General features: G+C 35.6%; 1 protein-coding gene across 1 annotated transcript in view; it reads left to right on the top strand.

Annotated features, from left to right (window-relative positions):
* Positions 1-15,174, top strand: part of Brwd3 (bromodomain and WD repeat domain containing 3) — a 138,145-nt gene that overhangs the window by 42,563 nt on the left and 80,408 nt on the right.

The raw sequence follows: 15,174 nt of genomic DNA, 5'->3' as shown, positions 1-15,174 counted from the left end.
TATATAGACACACACACATAAATAGGAATATTAATAACAATTATAGTCCTCATTTCTTTAACTGGTCATCTGATCATGGCTGGTATTCATGACTTCTTGCACTACCCAGAATGGCAAAATATAGTAAAGTGATTGAAACTTTCATTCTTGAAACATCTGACTCATTCGTAATCCTGACTGAATTGGGTTGTAGTTTTCCACTGGACTTAAAACACAGGACATAGTACATACAGATTGAGTATCCTTTGTCTGAAATGCTTAGGACCAGAAGTGTTTTGATTTTCAAATTTTGAAATATTTGCCTATACATAATGAACTATCCTGTGGCTAAGATTCAAGTCAAAATATGGTATTCATTTATGTTTTATATATGTCATATATATATATATATATATATATATATAACCTGAAGGTAATTTTATACAGTATTTTAGTGTACCTTCATGTTAACTGTGACCCTATTATATGAGGCCACATGTGAAATATTCCACTAGTGGCATCATATCAATAATCAAAAACCTTTGGATTTTGGAGGTTTTTTTGGGTAATGAAGATTGAACCCAGGAGTGCTCCTCTACCTCTAAGCTACATCCACAGCACCCTGTCCTTTATTTTGAGTCAGGGTCTTGTTAAGTTTGCAAAGGGGTGAACTGGAACTTGAAATCCTTCTGCCAACTAGCTGTGCTTATAGGTGTGCATCACCATGTCTGGCCCCGGAATAATCTTTTTCAATGTGCGATTGGAATGACTGGCTAGTATTTTAAGTATAATTGTATCTATGTTCATCAAGGATATTGGCCTGTAGTTTTCTTTTTTGTTGTATCATTATCTGGTTTTGATATCAGAGTAATGTTGACCCCACAGGACATATTTAGAAGAATTCCTTTTTGTTTTTTGGAATAAAAAGAATTGCTATTAGTTCTTCCTTAAATATTTGCTAGAACACAACAGTGAATCTTAAAGGACCTAGGCTTTTCTTTGATGGGAGACTTAATTACTGATTTGATCTCATTACTTACTATCCTATTAAATGTTTCTATTTCAGTTTGGTAAGGCATATATGTCTAGGAATGTGTCCATTTCTTCATGCTTATCAAATTTTTTGATGTACAGTTGTTCATCATAATTTCTAATGATTCTCATATTTCTGTGGTATTAGTTGTAATACTTCCCTTTTCCTTTCTGATTTTGAATCTTATTTTTCTGTCTCTCTTTCCTTCTGCCTCTCTCTTTTTGTCCTGGGATTTGAACTGTGGGTGAGGGCTTCACTACTGAACTACATCCCCAGTGGGTTTTTTTTTTCATTATTTTGAGATTATCTTGCTAAGTTGCCTAGGTGGCCCTCAAAATTGGATTCATCCTGCCTCAGCCTTCTCATGGAAGGATTTTTTTTCATCTTCAAATCTGAAGGTTAGTTTTCCTGGGTATAGGATTTTTGGTTGGCAACCATGTTCTTTCAGAGCTTGAATATGTTGCTCCAGACATTTCTAGCTTTTAGAGTCTGGGCTGAGAAATCTGCTGATATCCGATTGTTTTCCCCCTATATGTAATCTAGATGCTTTTCTCTCACAACCTTCAAAATCCTATCTTTATTTTGTATGTTAGGCATTTTCATTATATGTGCCTTGGTATGGATCTATGTGTGACTTTTGTGCATTTGGTGTTCTGTATGCCTCTTGTATTTGATTTTCCATTTCATTCTTCCGATTTGGATAATTTTCTGATATTATTTCATCGAATAGGTTGTTTATTCCTTTGGTTTGTATCTCTGTGCCTTCCTCAATCCCAATATTCTTAAATTTGACTTTTCATGATGTTCCCATAGTTCTTGGAGATTCTGTTCATGAATTTCTTACCATCTTCTCTGTTTGGGCAACTTATTTTGAAGATTAAATATTTGTCTTCATTGTCTGAGGTTCTGTCTTCCAAGTGGTCTAATCTGTTGGTGATGCTTTCCATTGAGTTTTTATTTGTTTATTGTTTTGTTCTTTTCAAGGATTTCATTTTTTTTGAGCATCTCTATCTTTGTTGAAATGATGTTTTGCTTCCTACAGTGCTCTTCAACTGCTTATTGGTATGATCATTCATTGCTTGCATTTGCTCTTTTATCTCATCCTTTGCTTCATGAATCATCTTAATCATGTATAATCTGAAGTCTTTTCTGACATTTCTTCAACAACACTGTCATTAGATTCTATTAATATAGAATCTAGATTTGTTTGGATCATTTTCTTCTCTTGTTTTTCATGTTGTTCATGTATCTTCCCCTCTAGCAGTGCAGATCTGGGGTATTGCAGTTTCCCCCCATAGGCTTATAGTGACCCTATAGGTTTCCAAAACTTTTTTTTAAGGGGGAGATCAATAGTAGCAGTGCCCCAGTTCAGACAATATGCAACCCAAGACCAAATAGCCCCTGTGAGGACATTAACAATATTGTCATAATAAACAGAATGAGTTCAATATTATCTTCAGTATAATAAATAGATTTGCAATAAGGTCTGCAGTTTCTAATGGAGGACAAAAGAGGATGCAGAGGGGTGTAGGATATAGCTGTTAATGGGGTAAGAAAAGAATATATAGAAGTTCTAGATAATAGAAAGAGTGAGAGTGTAATCAAAGAAGTTGGTTGTTAGCTTGTGAAAAGGGAGAAAGAGACTCTGAGGGAACAGGTTAACAAAAGGAAAAAGAGAACGAGAAAAGCAAAGAAATAAAAATTTAAAATTTTTCAATAAGGAGAAAAAAGAAAATCTACACTATAAGTCATATAGTATTCAAACCTCCCAGTCTCAATAGCCTGATATATGAGAGGTACCTGACAAGAGCTTCTAGTCTCCAGCAGGAGTCTCAGGATGGATTTACCCCACCTAAAGATCAGGGCTACGACTTTTAGGAATTATCCAAGATGGCCACTCTGGCTTCCAAATGTGTTGGCAAATGGGGAGCTGCAACTGGGGTGTGGGCATGGTTGGTTGGAGGTCCTGGAGGTGGGGTGTGGTCAGTCTGATTGTGGGATCCTGGAGGCAGGGGGTGCAATCAGTCTGTCTTGGGGTCCTGGTGGTGGGGAGCAGTCAGTGGATGTGAGGGCCCCAGAGGCAGGTAGTGATCTGTTGGGGCTGAGGGATGCTGGAGATGGGCTCAGTCAGTCTGTCCAGGAGATTCTACGGGGCCTGGCTGTTGTCTCAAAGTGGCGGTAGCCACCGCTTAACCAAATCTGAGTTCCTATAGTAAAATCTTCCCAGAGATCTCATTTTCAGTCCCTCTCTTTGCAACTTGAGAGACCTTCCCTCCAGGAGATCAGAAATGACTCCTGCCTCAGCCTTCTGAGTTGCTGGTATTTACTGGCATGCACCACTCTCCTGGTTTCTCTTTCTCTTAGTCTGGCTAAGGGTTTGTTTGTTTTTGAAGAAACAGCTCTTTGTTTCATGAATCCTTTGTATGGCTTTGCTAGTCTCCATTTCATTTATTTCTGGTCTGATCTTTGATGCTTCTTTCTTCTAAATTTGCTTTCATTTGTTCTTTTTTTCTTAGTTCTTTGAGAAGCAGGAATCAGTTGTTCATTTGAGATCTTTTGCTTTATTATATAGACTTTGACTGCTCTACCCTCTTAGTACTGCTTTGGTATATTCTATAGGTTAGGTATGTTCTTTCTCCCTTTTTGTTGGTTTCAAGAAATTTTTAAATTTCCTTCTGACTTCTTGCATGGTCCGTTGGGTGTTCAAAAGTTAAGTTGTTTATATGTATTTACAGTTTCCCAAAGTTATATTTATATTGATATTTTGTTTTATTCCCTTTTTGTCAGAAATGAGCCTCAATATTATTTCATTTTTTAATTTATTGGGGCTTCTTCTGTGGCCTATGATTTATTCTAAAGAACTACTCCATGTTCTGATGAGAAGAATGTTATTCTACAGTTGTTGGATAGAGTGTTCTATAAATATCTGTGAGATCGATTTGGTCTAGGGTTCCATTTAACTTTGCTGATTCTTTGTTGATTTTCGTCTGAATGATTTGTTCATTACTGAAAGTGAAATATTAAAGTCTCCAACTGTTATTGTATTGACATCAATTTCTCCTGTTAGGTCTATTAATATTTACTTCCTATACTTGGATGCTCTGATATTGGGTAGAAATGTATTTAGAATTATTTCTTTTGCTGAATTGAGCCCTTTATCTTTATGCAATTTCCTTCCTTGTCTCTTCATACTGTTTTTGATTTAAAGTTGATTTGACATAAGGATTCTACTTCTGCTTATTTTCACATTCCATTTGCATGGAATATTGTATTTTTATTCTTTTTTTTTACTTATGTATGTCTTTACAGATAACGTGAGTTTTTTCCTAAGGAATGTATAGTTGGATTTGGGTTTGGTGGTGGTGGTGGTTGTTGGGTTTTGTTTTGTTTTGTTTTGAGATGGGGTATTGCGTTTTTGCACAGACTATTTCTCACTCTCTGGGGACTGAATTAGGACGGGGACTTTATGTCTTTTATTTGTAGAATTTAATCTATTTACATTTATTTGTAATGATTCATAAGGTCTTACTGCATCCATTATTTAACTTGTTTTCGTAGTATTGCTGTAGTTCCTTTACTTTGGTCCTCTCTCTAATGGTCTACCTTTGTGGTTAAGTGATATTCTCTACTAATGTGTTTTAATTCTTATCAGTTTTAGTTCATTACTTATTTGAGGCTTTGTGGTTTTATGACACAAAAAACCCCACTTCTTTCGATTATAGCAATTTATTTTAATTGATAGCAACTTATCATCATAAAGATAAGAACAGAAATTTAAAAAGGAAGAAAAATATACTAAAAAGAAAGCTCTGCATCTGTACTCTTACCTACATTTGAATTTGTTTTCCACTACAGGGATTGAACTTAGGGGTACTCTACCACTGAGCTACATTATTTCTCTGTGTTTTCTTTAAGTTCATTGAGTTTTCTTAAAACAATTGTTTTAAGTTTTCTGAGAGTTCTCACATACTTATTACCATCTTTTAGTTTCTGGTAACTATTTAATAATAGGTAAGGTCATGATTTCCTGAAATTTCTTAACTTGTTGGTATGTTAAACCAACTTGGCATTGAAGGATCATTATTTATTCTAATCTTCCTAATCTGTCTTTGTTTGTGCCTGTCTTTCCAGATGTCTTAAGCAGATTTTTATTTTCTCTGAGCCTGTAGTCACTTCCACTCTTTTAGCACTGGATGGCACAGGGAGCCACCTTTGCTGGAAGCAGCTGTTGGTATGTTATCACTGTTTCAGCATTAGAGGGCAATCATTTCAAGGTTTGTCCCAAACCTACAGTTGGTGTGTTGGTGCAGAATAATCAGGTGACTCCTTATAAATATAGTCTGATTCTACAAGCCTCTCCTTAGGGCTGGCTGATCATAAAACACTGTGGAAATTCCATCTGAATATGGGCAAAATCCCCATGAATGAGCCATCCCCAGGTTTCTCTGCTATGCCTCTTTCTACCAACACCTCAAAGTTGTATCACACCCTGAGACCATAGCTAGCCAAGACCAGAAGAGCAGTAGGGAAGGACCAATGTCCATGTTGCTGTGGGCTGTTTATTACTGAGTTAGATCAGTGGTCCAAGCCCGCTACAACCTGCCAAAGGTGATGCTGTTGGTTTAGAAGTCCAATAGATTTTGGCTGTTGTTTTCCTCTGATACCAGGGTGGTTCCAGAGACTTTGTCCACAGCCAAGCCTGAGGATGGGGCTCTTAGGATTTTCTCAGTTTTAGATTTCATTAGTTTGGCCCTAAATTCTAGAGCAAAATCCTTAGTTTATTCTCCACTGACCTACCCCAGGCATATTGTGTCTTGCTCCACTCTGTTTTTCCTGGGGTTGGAGTAGTGTTGTTAAAAGAAATTCCTTGGCTACCTAAGCTGATGTTAAGCTGGGTTGCAACTGAATTTCAAAGCTTCAAGGTACTAGACCATATCAAGGGTGCACTAATACACATGCTGCCTCTGGAAGTGATGCAGGTCAAATGACAAGTCTGTTCCAATGGAGCACAAGTCTCTGCCTGGTCCTGGCAAAGTTCTAGAGCTCCATGTGTGAGCACTGACCTTTAGAGAGCTGTGCTGCCCAACATTGGGAGATGGTGGTAAAGACTGTCCCTTGGTGACCAGGGCTGACCCTAAATTGAGTTGTACCTCAGTCTTAGAACCACAGAACCTGCACAGTCTTGAGTACAGGTATGTGTGCTGTAGGCTAATTCAAAGGCTGGCAATAACATAGTCCGAAATTTGACTTACCAGTTGCAGTTCTCTGCCTGATGCAGGGTCCAGAAACTCTCCATGAGCTCTGGCATGCATTTAGGTCTTTTGGTTTCTACCCTATGTTGGAATTAACTATAGTGGTTCTGGTACTGAGCCCCAAGACAGAGACCTTGGCTGGCTTTTGTACCTATTTCTCAGTTGGTGGAGTTTTCTTACACAGTCTGCTGCCTGAAGTTGGGAGAGAAGTAGTAAATACAGTGTCTTTGCTACTTTACTGTTATAATTGCTCAGTCTGTGATACTGGTGTAACAGTAGAGGCTACAGAGCTCTTCCTGGCACCAACCATGCCAAGAACTTGAGGCTAGCTACTGTGCTTCAAGTTCACTGCCTGGACCCAATTCTCTTTCTCCTCAAAGCAGGAAAAGTCTCTTTCAATGCAGGGCTGCTCGGAATTGATGGTGGTGGTGATGTGGGCAACTCCTCCTATCTGACCTTTTACAGCGAGACTGTTTTGTTACGTGAGAAGCAGGCACTATGGTTTCTCAGTTGGTTTCCTTAGCTCTTCTGAAGGAAGTTTTGTGCATGTATACTTAAACTCAGTGTATTTGTGGGGAGAAGGTCTTAGTCAGTTCTACCACTCCTGGAGCATTTCAAATGTATGTTTGAATTAGAGATACTCAAACCTGTAATACTAGGAGACATTTTCTTTTTGGTACTGGCGATTGAACGTAGGGGTAATTTACCACTGAGATACATCCCAGCCCTTTTTATATTTTGAGACAGGTTGTCTAAATTGCTGAGGGCTTTTCTGTGTTGCTGAGGCAGGTCTTGAACTTGTGATCCTCCTGCCTTAGCCTCCCAAGTCACTGGGATGATGGGCATGGTCCACAGTGCCATTCCCAGCTAAGAGACATCTTGAAGGATTTCTTGTGTTCCATGCACATTCTACCTACCTCCATTTTGAACTAAAAGTTAAATTTCCTCTGCGTAATCAGGATTATCTACCCCAGTCCATTGGTAACTCCCTCCTTTTCTCTTGATTTAGAGGCATTGCTATCCCAAAGTGCCTGGGCATCAGTCTTAACTTCCATTTCAATGGAATCATTGTGTCTCTTGGTGGAAGTGTTTTTCCTTTTGGAAATAAGACTTCTAAGACAGCAGAGTAGAAGTTCATAAAAACAGGAAGCCAAAAAGTTACTAGTTGACCATTAGAAGTAATAGTGGTTGATGACACTTCTGTTTCTACATCTTGATTCCTGTACTGGTGAATCCTGGGTGAAACAGCACCATGTATTGGATGCTGATAGCCCACTCAAGTTGATGAATCAATTTAACTTTCATAACTATTGATGTTAAATATCTTTAAGAAAATGGCTAGTTCATAGTATGCATATTATTTTTTAAATTCTACCAACAGAGATTGAAAATATTTGGAAAAATATGTCTGCACTGAACTTGCCCAGTCTCGTCATTATCTCCTAAACAATACAATATAACAAAGTTTTACATAGCATTTACAATGTATTAGGTATTATAAATGATCTAGAGATGATTTAAAGTATAAAGGGGGATATGCATAGATATATGCAAATACTTACACCATTTTATATGAGAGACTTGAGCATAATAAATTACTATGCACTACAGTTACCTGATGCCAAAACTTGTCCCACTTCACTTTACCTCATTCTGTAATGTGAGGGCACGGAGACCCCAGAGTGGAAAAGAAAGCGTAGAAGAAAGGAACTAGATTTTTAATGTATAAATGATTTCTGCACTTTATTTATTTATTTATTTATTATGACCCTTTATTTATTTGTAATGTGGTGCTGAGAATCAAACCCAATGCCTCACGCATGCTAGGCAAGCACTCTACCTCTGAGCTACAACACCCAACCCCTTCTTTACTTATTTTATGTGGTACTAAGGATCAAACCCAGTGCCTCACACATGCTAGGCAAGTGCTCTGCCACTGCGCTACAACCCCAGCCCTGATTTCTACACTTTATGTTCTATAAAATTCTTCTCAATTTGAGATTGATAGCATAATGCTTATTTTATAGATAAGGAAGAAACTTAGGCTGCTTGTTTTTTTTCAGTACTATGTTTCATTTTACTACCTCATACTGTCAAAGTAGGTGGAATTGATAAAGTCAGAGACAAGCCTCCCAGCAATTAATTGAGCTTCTCATTGACTCTGGTTTTTCAACAGGATCACCAATGTATTAAGGCCTTTTCCCCTCTCTAACCACTAACACAAATACTTCCTCCATGGTTTTTTCTCTTTGTTTTGAATGAAGATTTGTTACCGCAGAAAAATAAGAGGGAGAGTTCACTGCTTTAGATCTATCAATATATTTTATTGGTAGGAAGTAAGCATTGGTGATATATTTAAACATAAAGCTCTGGGAGACAACTGTGGCATAAGAAAAATGAACATTTGACCCAAGTTCATACCCCTTCTCAGTCACGTAAACTTTTTTATGATTTTGGAAAACTACGTTCACTAACCCAGATCTTAGTTGCTCTATGTAAAGTAAGGGTTGGACTAAAAATTAATCTTTAAAGTCCCTTTAAACTATAGCATAATTCTATAATTAGATACTAGTTCAAAAAGAGAAAGGCCAAATATGGTTGCTTGTAAACTACTTGATCGAACCTCAAAAATGATGATTACTAACTTATTAGAATCTTCATTAGAGTTCTGTTGCATTTTCTTATTGCCAGAGTGAGGTATATTTCCTGCCTTCCTTATTTTCTGTCTCTAGAATTAGAGCATGAAGCTAAGTGCAATATAAATGTGAATCCCCAATGAAATTTCATAAGAAGAACCTAGAAAATGAGTTAGACAATACTAAATTTCTAATTGTACCTGTGGGCAAATATTTATTCATGTGTTTGAGTTGTATGCTTATTTGAATGCTATGTTTCTACATAGCAAGTACCTACTAATGCATTTACATCTGGATTCTGCTATTGAAAGCTGTGTTTCCCCAAACAAAATTTTTTTATGTGTTTTTACAAGAAATATTCCCTTTTTAAGTCGACAACGGAACTGTTCTAGACTTAATAGACTAGGAGGATGTTTAGATGCTTAAGAAATTGTATTTAAAATTTCTTTATTAAGATATCAAGCTTTAAGTTTAGCTTGTATTTAAAAAGTATTTATACTTACCTCTTAAACTTGCCAGACTTAAGTTATTTAGTACTTCAAGTTATTTAGGGTCCTTTTTACCTGTAATATAATTGCTCCCATGTGTTTCAATATAAGCTTCCTGAGCTTTTTCTGATCTAATGATAATATTCAGTATTTTATGTTTAACAATAATAAAAGGGAATGTTCTTTGAGGTATTTTCCACAGAAGTTACACATTTTTTATCAACCCTTCTATTACTTCTTGCTTTCTGGTCTGAGTATTTTGATATGATTGATTGATTTTAGGAGATCAGATTGTAGTCTTAAACTGATACAGGAATAAGCTGATGTAGTAATAAGGTATTCTTACTATAAGAACCCTATAGTAAATCCTTCATTTGATTTACTCTTATTGAATATCCTTGTTATTTTATTGAGTCTTGCCTTTTTTTTTTCCTGGGGATTGAACCCAGGGATACTCAACCACTGAGCCACATCCACAGCCCTTTTTATGTTTTATTTTGAGAGAGGTTCTCACAAAGTTGCTTCGAATCTTGCTAATTTGCTAAGGGTGTCCTTGAACTTGTGATCCTCTTGCCTCAGCCTCCTGAGCTGCTGGGATTACAGGTGTGTGCCACCATACCTGGATTGTCTTTTGTTTTTAAGTTTTACATCAAGTCATAATTGAGGGTATGGTAACTGAACTTTTAAGTCATAGTAGTAGATAAGGACATGTTGTAACACACCAGACAGATTTTCTAAAATAGATAACACATTTTTTTCAAACATCAGAATTGTACTAGGTTATTGGTAATTTTTTATATAAATAATGGAATAGATTGGTAATAGGATACTGAAGAAAGGATTAAAATAAGAAAAGAATCTTCACCTTATAATGAATCTAGCATGCTACAGAGTAAGGAAAGCAAAGCTAGTTATTGAAGACAAGTACAGAAAGTCAAAGTCCTGGTTGGAATTTGTGTGAATTTGTGTTACAGTATCCATATTGTAATTTTAAACAAAAGGAACTTAGGGCCTGACCAGGTATTGCAGTTGTAGAACTCTTTGCTACTATGAATGAAAAATGCTAGGTTCCATCTCTAGTACTGAGAAAAAAGGAATTTAAATATGTGAAGTGCTCTATTAATAATTCAATGTATGTTAGACTGTTAACAATCTACTTCAAATGACATTTTTATGTCTTTTATCAAAGACCATTATTTTAATTTTCTGAAGTTAATTCAGTAGTATTTAAAAATGTTAGTAGTAAAAACTGACCACTTTCAGAACTGTTTTATGAATTTATTCTAGTTTTATTTCTTTTTTTTGGTGGGGGGGTACTGTGGATTAAACCCAGACATGCTTTACCTACTGAGCTACACTCCAGCCCCTTTTTTTTATTTTTTATTTTGAGACAGGGTCTTGCCAAGTTGCTGAGGCTATCCTCAAACTTGTAATCCTCCTTCCTCAGCCACCCACGTCACTGGGATTATAGACATGTACCATCACACCCAGCCTGATTAATTCTCTAAATATGTTTGATAAGATTGGAGACTTTTAGTGGGATGACTGTGATATTAACTAAACTGTCTCCCTTTTACTGGCCAGTACTACTTAATATTGATGTTGGCAAACATAGGAAATTAAAATGAAATAAGTTAATTTTGGTAATAGTTAGGGGTACTGGTAAAATACCCAGTTTTGAGGGGCTGGGGATATGACTCAGTGGTAGAGTGTTTGCCTGATGTTGTTGAGGCCCAGTGTTAGATCCCTAGTACCACAAACTACCGTAGTTTTTAGAAAATGATATGATGGCTAGCCTGTTTAACATAGAAGATAGATTTATAAAGGAGGGAATGAGCTATAGAGGTAAGACACTTTAAGTAGAGAGGATTGAGAATGTTCCTGTAGAAATAAATGATAATGATTGAGGTGACTGATAAGTTATCCTGACCTGATAATTTTACAGTGTACACATTTATTGAAATACACATTTACCTCTGTATATGTGTAATTATTACATGTCATTTACAAAATTTAAAAAACTATTAAAGCTATTATTTCTAACAGAAAATTTGTATGTGTCATCAACATCTGCCCTTCTTATATCCCTTATATCCCTCACTCTCCCCAGCTTCTGATAACTTATTTTATATTCTCTGGTTCTATGACTTTGACCCTTTCAGAGTGTACACACAAGTGAGATCATATTGTATTATCTTTCTTTTTCTTTTCTTTTTTTAAATCAGAGATCTGTTAACTTTATCAAAAGCATTTAAATTTTATTTATTTATTTTTTGTGTGGTGCTGGGGATTGAACCCAGGGGCCTTTTGCTTGTGAGGCAAGCACTCTACCAACTGAGCTATATCCCCAACCCCAAAATTTTTTAGTTGTTGATGGACACAATAACTCACACATGGTAGGCAAGCAGTCTATCACTGGGCTACAACCTCAGGCCCTAGTATTTATCTTTCTATGTCTGGTTCATTTCCTTAGTATAATATTCTTTAGTTCCATCCTTGTATAATATTTACTATGTATATATACCACATTGTCTTTATTCATTCATCTTTGGGTGGATCTTGAGGTTTCTTTCAAATCTTGGTTATTATGAGTAATGCTGAAATGAACATGGGACCTACAAATAAATATCTTCTGCATAATAAATTCACTTTTTTTTTGGTACTGAGAATTGGAGCTCAAGGGTGCTCAACCCCATGAGCCACATCCCCAGCCCTATTTTGTGTTTTATTTAGAGAAAGGGTCTCACTGAATTGCTTAGTGCATTGCTGTTGCTGAGGCTGGCTTTCAACTCGTGATTGACCTGCCGCAGCCTCCTAAGCCAGTGGGATTACAGGCATGTGCCACCACCCCTGGCTCACCTTCTTTTGATATACATCCAGAAGTGGAATTTTTGTATCTTACGTTCTTTTCCTAGAAACCTCCATATTTTTTCCAAAATGACTATATTAATTAGCATTTTCATCAACAGTATGCGGGGTTCCCTTTATTCTACATCCTTGTCAAACTTGGAATCATTCATCTTTTTGATAAGCCATTCTAACAATTGTGAAGTGATCTCTCCTTGTGGTTTAATTTCTGTGATGGTTAGAGATGTTGAACTTTTTAAAATTTTTATGTGCCTGTCTGATATTTGTATATATTTTGAAATGTCTGTTTAGATCAATTGCTAGGATTTTAATCAGTTTGTTTTTTTGCTGTTGAGTTCTTTGAGCTCCTTACATGTTTGGATAGTAGTCCCTCATCAGATATATGGTTTGCAAATACTTTCTTACAATTTGTGTATTGTCTCTTCTCTCTGTTGCTTTCTGTATTTTGAAGAAGTGTTTTAATTTGAAGCAATCTCATTTTTATTTTTTTTTGCTTGTGTTATGTGTGCTTTTAGTGTCCTAAAGAAATAATTGCACAACCATTGCTTTTCTTCTGTTTTATTCTAGTAGCTTTACTGCTTCAGATCTTGCATTTAAATGTGATACTTTTTGATTGGACTTTTGCATATGGGATGAGGTATGGATCCAATTCATTCTTTTTCCATGGGACTATCCAGTTTTTCCAACACCATTTATTGAAGAGCGTATGTCCTTTCTTTATTGTTAGTTCTTGGCACATTTGTTGAATATCAGTGACTATAAATGTTTGGGTTTTTTTCCTGGAATTTCTGTTCTTCTCCATTGGTCAGTATACCTGTTTTTATTCCAGAACTATGCTTATAATAGTTTTATAAGATATTTCAAATCAGGGAATGTGATACTTCAACTTTTTTTTGCTTGGGATTGCTTTGGCTATTCAAGGTCTTTTTTTTTTTTTGGTTCCATTTGGATTTTAGTAATTTTTTCTGTTTCTATTTAAAATGTCCTTAGAAATTTGATAGGATTAGATTGACTCTAGGTTACTTGGAGTTTTATGAAATTTTCTGACGTCAGGTGGATGAACACATAAAAACAAGATCCCATTCTGCTTCCTCTGAGGACCCACATAGACTAATAATAAGGATGGAAAAGATATTCCATGCAAATGGAAGCCAAAACAGAGTGGGGGTGGTTTAATATAGTAAACAAAATAGATTTTGAGTGAAAAGCAGTAAAAAAGAAAAAATCTCACTCTATATGATAAAGATGTTAATTCATCAAGAATTTATATATAAATACATATGTAGCTAGCATTGGATCACCTAAATGAAGCAGATATTAATATATTTGAAAGGAGAGCAGACTGCAGTACAATAGTGAGAGACTTGAGTTCCCCATTTCCAACATTGGTCATGTCAACCAAACAGGAAAGTCTATAAGGAAAATTTAGACTTGAACCACACTTCAGGCAAATTGAACCTAAGAAATATTTATATGCCTTCCATACAGCAGCAATAGAATGTATGCTCTCCTCATATGTATATACAGTATTGTTTAGGATATATCATATTTTAGGCCTCAAATAAGTCATAAAAACTTAAGGATATTGAAATCATAGGTATGTTTTCTGACCACAATGGTGTGAAATTAGAATTAATACAGGTTGAGCATCCTGAATCCAAAAATTCTAAATTCAAAATGCCCAACATCTGAATCATTTTGAGTGAAGACATGATACCACAAGAGCAAAATTCCACACCTGACTGACCTCATGTGACTTGTCAAAGTAAAAATGTAGTTACACTAAAATAACATATAAATTCATATTTGAGGTATGTATGTAAGGCATATGAAACATAAATGAATTTCATGTTTGCACGTGGGTCACATCCCCAAGATACCTTATCATGAATATGCAAATATACTAAAACACCCCCCAATATGAAATAATTAACGTTTATATTCCCAAGCATTTTGGATAAGGGATATTCAACCTGTAACTGGATAAATGCTGAAAAACTCACAAATATGTGAAAGTTAAAATATACTCCTGAACAACCAATGGGTCAAGGAAGAATTAAAAGATAAATTAAAAATCACTTACGACAAACAAAAATGAAAACAGAACATACCAAAACTTATCAGATGCAAAATTAGTCCCTCAGAGGGAACTTTGAGGCAATAAATGCCTATAGGACAAAAGAAAAATGATCTCAAGTAAACAACCTAATTTTACACTTGTGAAAACTAGAAAAAGAATAGTCATCCCAAGTTAAGAGAAAGAAGGAAAATAAATATCAGATCGGAATAAAACAGAGACTAGAAAAGCAATTGGAATAAAAAGAAATCTTAAATTTCATTTTTTGAAAAGAAAAATTGACAAAACTTAGGTTAACTAACAAAGAAAAAAAGAGTAAAGACCCAAACAAAAATAAAAAATTTAGACCTATTATAACTAATACCGCAGTAATATAAATAACCATAAAGACTATTATGAACAACTATATACAAATTAGATAAACTAGAAGAATGCATGAAACTCCTAGAAGCATAGAATCTATCAAGGTTGTATCAGGAAAGAATAGAAAATATGAACAAACTAATAATGTGTAAAAAGTCTGTCATCAAAGAAAAGCTCAGGTTCTTAAGGGTTCATTGCTAAATACTACCAAAGTGTTAAAAAGTGGTTAATATTAATCCTCCTCAAACTCTGCTTAAAAAATTAAAGAAGATGGAGGTACTTTCAAACTCAACTGACAAGGTTAGCATTACTCTGATACCAAAGCCAGACAAGGACAGTACAAGAAAAGGAAAGAAACTACAGGCCAATATCCCTGATGATATAGACACAAAATCATCAACTGAATACTAATGATTGAACTCCACAGTACATTCAAAGATCATTCACCATCATCAAGCAAGATTCATTCCTGGAACAC

This window comes from Sciurus carolinensis, chromosome X, assembly GCF_902686445.1.
Source record: "Sciurus carolinensis chromosome X, mSciCar1.2, whole genome shotgun sequence".
In the NCBI taxonomy this organism is placed as follows: domain Eukaryota; kingdom Metazoa; phylum Chordata; class Mammalia; order Rodentia; family Sciuridae; genus Sciurus; species Sciurus carolinensis.
This window is presented reverse-complemented; position numbering and strand designations above follow the sequence as displayed.